A 7,605-nucleotide genomic window follows, 5' to 3' on the forward strand; every position below is an offset into this window, starting at 1 on the left:
GTAGGACCGTTGGGCCGGCTAGAGGGGTTGGTAAATAACCTGTCAATTAAAAATAGACAACCCTTCCTCGAACGATTAAGCTAACACTTGTAAAATGAATTAAGCAGATAAATAAAAGTATAAAAGAAAAAACAAGGCACCAGATGTTTACTTGGTTACAACCGATGTGGTTGTTAATCCAAGGAAGATTAAGCTCAAAAACTCCTTCAGGCGGAGAAGCCTCTTACAGCGTTTAGGCACAGAAAACAAAAGCTTAACTACAACTAAAGCATACAAGTGTTTGGAAATAGAATGATCGTGATTGTTGAAAAGCTTCTGGACCAAGGCTATATTTATAGCCTTGGTCGGGGCGCCTGGAAGGGTTCCGGGCGCCCTGGGGGGGATAAAATTTATCCCCCAACGGTTGGATCGAGTCAAAGCTCGATCCTGGGAAAAAGTCAGTTCCGGGCGCCTCGGACAGCTCCGGGCGCCCCGGACAGTTTCGGGCGCCCCTCAGAGCGTCCGGGCGCCCGAAGCAAAAGTCAACCAGTTGACTTTTGGTCCGGTTCTCTTCTCCGGTTTAGCTCGCCTCGGTCCGGGTCTTCCGCTCGGCCCGCTTGCTTGGGTGATCTCTGACATCCGGAATAGGGCTCACCCGAACCCATCTTCCGGTCTTCTCGAGCGTGCTTCCCTCCGGCTTCTCGTCCCTCGGAATTGTCGCGTGTCCCTTCTCGTCCACCAGCGTACTCATCCGCAGACTTCGTCCCTCGGTCGCACCCTGTGCCGACCTTCGCGCTAGCTGCGTCTCTTGCTCCCCGAGCAATCTTCCGCTCCGGCTTTCATACCTCGGAACCACCGCGCGCACTTCCTTCTCGTCAGCCGGTGTACTCTTCCGCAGCATCTCGTCCCTCGGATGCACAGCGTGCCGTCCTTCTCGCTAGCTGCGTCTTCCGCTCGAGTACCTGTGCTCCTAAGCTCCTGCACACTTAGACACAAGGTTAGAGACAACGCAGGACCTAACTTAACTTGTTGATCACACCAAAACAACCTTGGGGTTCCAACAGTAGAATCACCTGATGGTGTAAAAGCCATTGGATTCAAGTGGATCTACAAAAAGGAAAAAAGGGATAGATGGGAAGGTAGAAACCTTCAAAGCAAGGTTTGTTGCGAAAGAGTATACTAAGAAAGAGGGAATTGATTATGAGGAGACTTTTTCACCGGTAGCCATGCTTAAGTCTATCCGGATACTCTTATCCATTGCCGCTCATATAGATTATGAGATTTGGCAAATGGATGTCAAGACAGCTTTCCTTAACGGAAGTCTTGAAGAAACATCCATATGAAGCAACCAGAAGGGTTCATTGAAAAGGGCAAAGAGCATCTAGTGTGTAAGCTCAATCGGTCCATTTATGGACTGAAGCAAGCTTCAAGATCTTGGAACATCCGGTTTAATAAAGTAATCCAGTCATATGGATTTATTCAATGTCCGGATGAGTCTTGTGTATACAAGAAGTGTAACGAAAACGTGGTGGTATTTCTTGTACTATACGTAGATGATATTTTGTTAATTGGCAACAATGCCAAGGTATTATCGGACGTAAGGGTATGGTTGTCCAAACAATTTGATATGAAGACTTAGGAGAATCTGCACACATTCTTGGGATCAAAGTTATAAGGGATCGTAAGAAAAGAATGTTGTGCCTATCCCAAGGTTTATATATAGATACGATCCTTGCTCGTTTTAGCATGCAAAACTCTGAGAAAGGTTTCTTACCTTTTAGGCATGGAATAGCTTTATCTAAAGAGATGTCTCCGAAGACATCAAAGGAGATAGAGGACATGAAGGCAGTTTCTTATGCCTCGGCTGTAGGAAGCCTTATGTATGCAATGCTGTGTACGAGACCTGATATCTGTTTTGCCGTGGGCATGGTTAGCAGATATCAGAGTAACCTTGGACAAAGATATTGGACTGCGGTAAAGCATATATTAAAATACCTGAGAAGGACTAGAGATTATATGCTAGTCTACCAAGCAGACGATTTGCTCCCTCTGGGTTACACGGATTAAGATTTCCAATCAGATAGAGATTATATTTATGGAATTAATAATCTAGGTAGATTTGAATCAATAGTGTTAAGTTCCGCTTGCGATTCAAATCTAAACTATTAAGAACAGGTAAGTTAAATTTGGAATCAATGATGTTAAGTTCCGTTTGCGATTCCTAATTTAACTTCTAAAGAACACAATAGGTTATTTAAGAAAAGGTTTGACACTTGTACAAAAATTTTTGTACAGTGGAACCGGTACGTTTTCCTAGGTTTAACCAACGTCGTATACCTGCTCTGATACCACTAATTTGTCACGCCTCGGGGGAGTCCCTGTCCAAAGAAATTTCGGCAGCACCTCCCCTGTACGGCTGACAATCTGAATCATTTCTACATGCACAATATACATCAGCCACAGGTGGCTGGAATATACACACAACCACGCAGTTATATGATACAGCCTACTCGGCTAATATAATAAAAACACAACCACGCAGTTATATGGAAAGCAACCCACTCGGTTGTACCAAAACCAAAACAAAACAGAAAATGACAGAAACCAAATACAAACCAAACACAAAACTGCTAGCCGACTAGGCTTACACAACCAACAATAATACAAAATACCACATAACAACTTCAAAACTCCAGAAATAAAACCGGAGCACAAACTAAACACACTGACACATAAAACAAACAAAACATAAATGAAATCGATAGATCTTCTGAGGTGACGTGGGGACCAGCAGACAAGATACTCCAAGCGACATCATAACCAACTTGGTACCTGAAAAAAAATAGTGTCCACGGGGGTGAGTTCAACAACTCAGCGAATACCAATAGACATGCCTAGTAAGATATATCTAACAGCAATAAACATGGAATACAACTTCCTAATCATATATAGGAAATATGCAAAACTGAAAGGTAATTGAGGAAGCTGTACTCACCAGAAACTCCTATACAGAACAAAAGGGTCGTCAAACCAGATACACAATATGCCTCCTGTATGCATGTCAAACAAATACATCCACCAAAATGCAGCATATAAGTGTAGCAAACACAAGCAAATAAATGTAATAAATGCATATGATTCTAATGACATGGTCACCCCTGACTCCAGTCAGTCATCTCACACACAATGGTGAGACTGAGTGGGTAGGGCTGTGACAACCGTGCACTCTGACGTCACTGTTCCTGATGAGTGACCGAATGGACGGGATGCTGTCAGAGTACACACATACTCCTACCCCAAATCATAAATGGGGGAGCGCAATGCTCTTATCTCCCGGTACACCATGACGGGGAGGGATCTCTTACGTGCTACCACGTTGCGTCACACTACCCATGAGCCGACCAACGGAGCACCGAAAGAGCAAAACTGACGTGCTACCATACTACGTCACGCTACCCATGAGCGGACCAACGGAGCACCGAACAGTGATGGAACTGGCGATATGCTCTACAATAATGGAGCAGACTATCACGCAGCATGCAATCATGCGAATGGTGCATGAAACTAAGCATGACAATATCCTGAACCAAATCGACATATATATATATAAGTGTGTACCCTAGTATAAGTAAGTCAAATCCACAGATCTAGGGTATACAGGCCCTCTATGGTATAACAACCTAGGTCCTGAACATATCCACCTCCATAAAATATGTACCAACAATGTACATGGATCAAAACAAAAGGTCTCGGCACACAGATCAGGTATGATATAAAAATATAGATACACATGTCAGATAATAAATATCCAGAGTCTAGTCCTAAACTTAGTAAAGCATGGTATGTCACTTACTCTAGGAACTAAGGTACTCATGACAATAATCACGAAACATAAACATGGATACATAACAAACGCCCAACAGAACATGCTACGGGTAACAAACAGTGACATACCAAAGGCAAACATGATCATTGCTTGTAGCTATAAAATACTATGCATATCCAATTGACAATATCATAAAAGATAAGTCAAGAGGTACCCGCCTCTGATATAGATCGAATCGAACCAATCCGATGTCGAGATACACGTCTCGCGTCAAAGTCCTGTGTCACAATATTTGGTTTAGTTAATTCTATCATGCCTCCATTAACTAAACTAAATCCAAATCCATTGATCAATTAGGATTAAGTTCATTAACCCTAATCGTTCCACCTTCTAATTAGGACTTACTATAACATAATTCATCACAGATTCAACACAATTTAATCCAATACTCACTAACCTTCAAGGCGATCGCTAGTGTCCTACAACCAGAGATGGTGTACAACCGGTGATAACATCTGATGCTCCGAATAGATGGCGAACAGTATCACCCAAACTGAGTAGACAAATCAAACCCACATCAATACCACATCCAAACATTCATTTTGTAGCCTCACAGCCCATGAAGTTGCTGAAAATAAAACCCAAGTGGAGTCACTGACCTGAGTAGCCGGAGATAGGCAGATCAGATCTAGGGCACCAAATGAAGAAACTAGGGCTGGACCAGATGAAGGGAACAGGTAGCGATCACCGGCGGTGTGGAATCGGCAGTGATCGGGTGTGAGTCTGCAGTGGACAACAATGACGAAATCCTCGGCAGAGAGGAAGAAATGGGCCTTGGGAAACTAGGGCTCGGCGTGGAGAAGGACGACGCTGTCCCATGTGGCGGCGGCGCTAGGGCACAAGCGACTGGTGCCGGACCTGGTGATCGGCGCTCGTCATCGGGCAAAAGAGAGGAGAAAGATCTAGGGCTCGGGTCGATGCTGCTTGGCGCGAGGAAATGCACAAATCAAAGGCTTTAGCTGACTGCCGGCGCTCGGAATGGATATGGGGGAAAGAATCGGGAAGAAGGTGACACTAGGCTTCCTTGGCCGAGGGCATCGTACGCGGGGAAGCGGCGCCGTCGGGTGGAGGACGTAGGAAATTGGGAGAAGAGCTCGGTGAGGAAAAAGGGAAGGAGAGGCGAGGGGTTTGGAACCGCCGCGTGAGAGGAGAAGAAAAAGTGGCGGCATCGGGAAAACGAAAAAGAATAAAAGAAAAGAGAAAAACAAAAGGAAAATAAAACATTTCCTCGCTTAAACGGGATAACCCAAAGAGGCTTTCCCGACCCCCGTTTTCATCCCCGTTAACTCGTTCGTACGAGATCCGAAAAATTCTCGAAAAATTTCCAAAAATTCCAGAAAATTCCATTATTAATATTCGCCTATTTTCGGTATTTTACAGATTGACGGTGCCTTTGGTGAACAGTGTTGAAGGAACCTTCCATGGAGCTTGAAGGCACCTTTGGAGAGATAAAATTCACAAAACACAGATGTTATCGATGATCGAAGTTGCAGGGATAAGGATCAAGTTGGAGACACCTTCCATGGAGGCTGAAGGCGCCTTCAACAACCTATTTAAGGTTGCTTCAAGTAGAGCCTTGACAACACACTTCTTCTTCACAATCTTGCTACTGCGCGTTGCTCAAAAGACGATCCGACGAAGTTGTAACACAACTCCAACAACTGGACGCCCAAAATTCCGTATTCGTAGTTTCGGTATACTTTCAATTATTATACTTGTAATTTTCGGATTGATAGTGAATTGTCTAAAGTAAACACTCAATGAGTGTGAGCCTTGGAGTAGGAGTTGCCACAGGCTCCGAACTAAGTAAAAGAAAAGTGTTAGCGCTTATTTTGCTTCCGCTTTTTTTCTTATTTTCGCTACATTTTTACTCGAACTATCGAAACAAGTGAAAAAGCCACGAGGGCTATTCACCCCCCCAGTGCTTCTCGATCCTATAAATAAGAAATATTTTTCCTTAGAATTTTAAAAATTTTCAAACAAAGTAAAAGAATACTTAGTATTCCTATTCTACCAAACATATTCCTAGTTGATCAAACAGTTGAGGTAAAAAATGGCAAATAACATATGTTCAAATATTTATAGAATCCAAAACATGCACTGTATAGTAAATAAAGTCAGAGCTGATCATCAGCTAGAGGTGGAGGCTACTCAGGTTCTTGTACAGTCCACAGGATCTTCTGGAAACCAATGGTAATTTCCTCTGAGAGAGTAGGGAAGCCAGTAGTCATCTCTCCCCGAATAGTGCTAAATCCATTCGAGATTGACCGTCGTAGCTATACAGAGGACTCCTCGAGTTGAGCCAGTCGGTCCTCCATAGATAGTGAGGTTGAGGGTTGGGTCAAGGTTGAGGGATAGGTCGGAGTTAGAGGATATCCAAAGAGCTCATCGACCGTGAATGCTAGCATCTCCTCGTCGGGTAACTCTTCCTCATCCTCGCCTGGTATATCTTTGTGGTCCCACTCTCCAGGCTAGTCCCCCCTGAGCAGTGACGTCTATATATACTAATGCAAACTGATGCTGACTAATCTCGTCATATGTGCTAAGGGGAGTGGTTGTAACTTGAGTCATGTCTACCCCTATGGCTGAGAATATGTATGTCAAAATGTGGCAATATGGCATGTGAACCCACAACCTAGTGACGAAACTAGATGCATGGATAACATTATGAAACATATGTAACACAATATCAATGTCTAGACACTGGCAAAGGGTATACAAAAAGAAAGAGTGGGAAGGTCGCATCATCACAACGTCGCGAGATGTGATCAGAAAAATGCATGTGGTTAGGACTCTATATAGGATATAGTCCAGGACCCTAAGAGAAAGTGACCTAAAGTCAATCACTATAGGTAGTCTCTCCTCCCCTAAAAAATACATATAGATAGTATTTAATGTAATATAGGAGTAGGGTTCACCAAATAGTAGATCCCTACTAGGGTAACACAAAAATGGACATGCAGACCTCCTAAGTCCTAAGCCGTCATCATATAATAGAGTGAGTGCAAATCTAAAGTCCATTCCACCAACTATGGTGGAATAAGTCAAATCATTAATCTTGACCAGATTGTTATAAAATTGGGCACACAGGTTGTAACGCCCCGCCCCTTCCTGCTTAAGCTGACGGGGGTTACTTATCTTTTCTTCTTAAAACAATGGAAGTCTTATCTATAGTATGAGTTTTTTTTTTCTTTAAAACTTTTTCTTTACTTTTCAAATCATCATCACTAACTACCTATCATATGAGTCACATAACATGCTTAACATAAATTTAAACCATAATACCAAAGAGCATGATGAAATGTCATGGAGTCATAAATAAGCGACATAAATATAATTCTTATTAACTAGAAGCAGGTCTTTCCCTTTAGCCGAGTCACTACTACACACGTCCTCCTTGCCCCCTCCTACTGCTCCCTTAGTACATCCATTCTTTGCCCTTATCTGTGGTACAAGGAAAGTAAGTTGTGAGCACACAAGGCTCAGTAAGATCCTTTCCTACTCACAAAAACCGTATAACATAACTAAATCTCCAAGGCATAAAGCATAAAGACGACTCATCTTATCATGTATAGAAACATCATATCATAACATAATCGTAAGGTATCATGGTATATCATAACATGCATCCTAGCATAACATAATCATAATCATAACGTATCGTAACATGATCATAAAGTTCATCCTAGCATAACATAACATAATCATAAGCATTATAACATATCATGATAAAATCATAA

Source organism: Zingiber officinale, chromosome 1A (genome assembly GCF_018446385.1).
Source record: "Zingiber officinale cultivar Zhangliang chromosome 1A, Zo_v1.1, whole genome shotgun sequence".
NCBI lineage: Eukaryota > Viridiplantae > Streptophyta > Magnoliopsida > Zingiberales > Zingiberaceae > Zingiber > Zingiber officinale.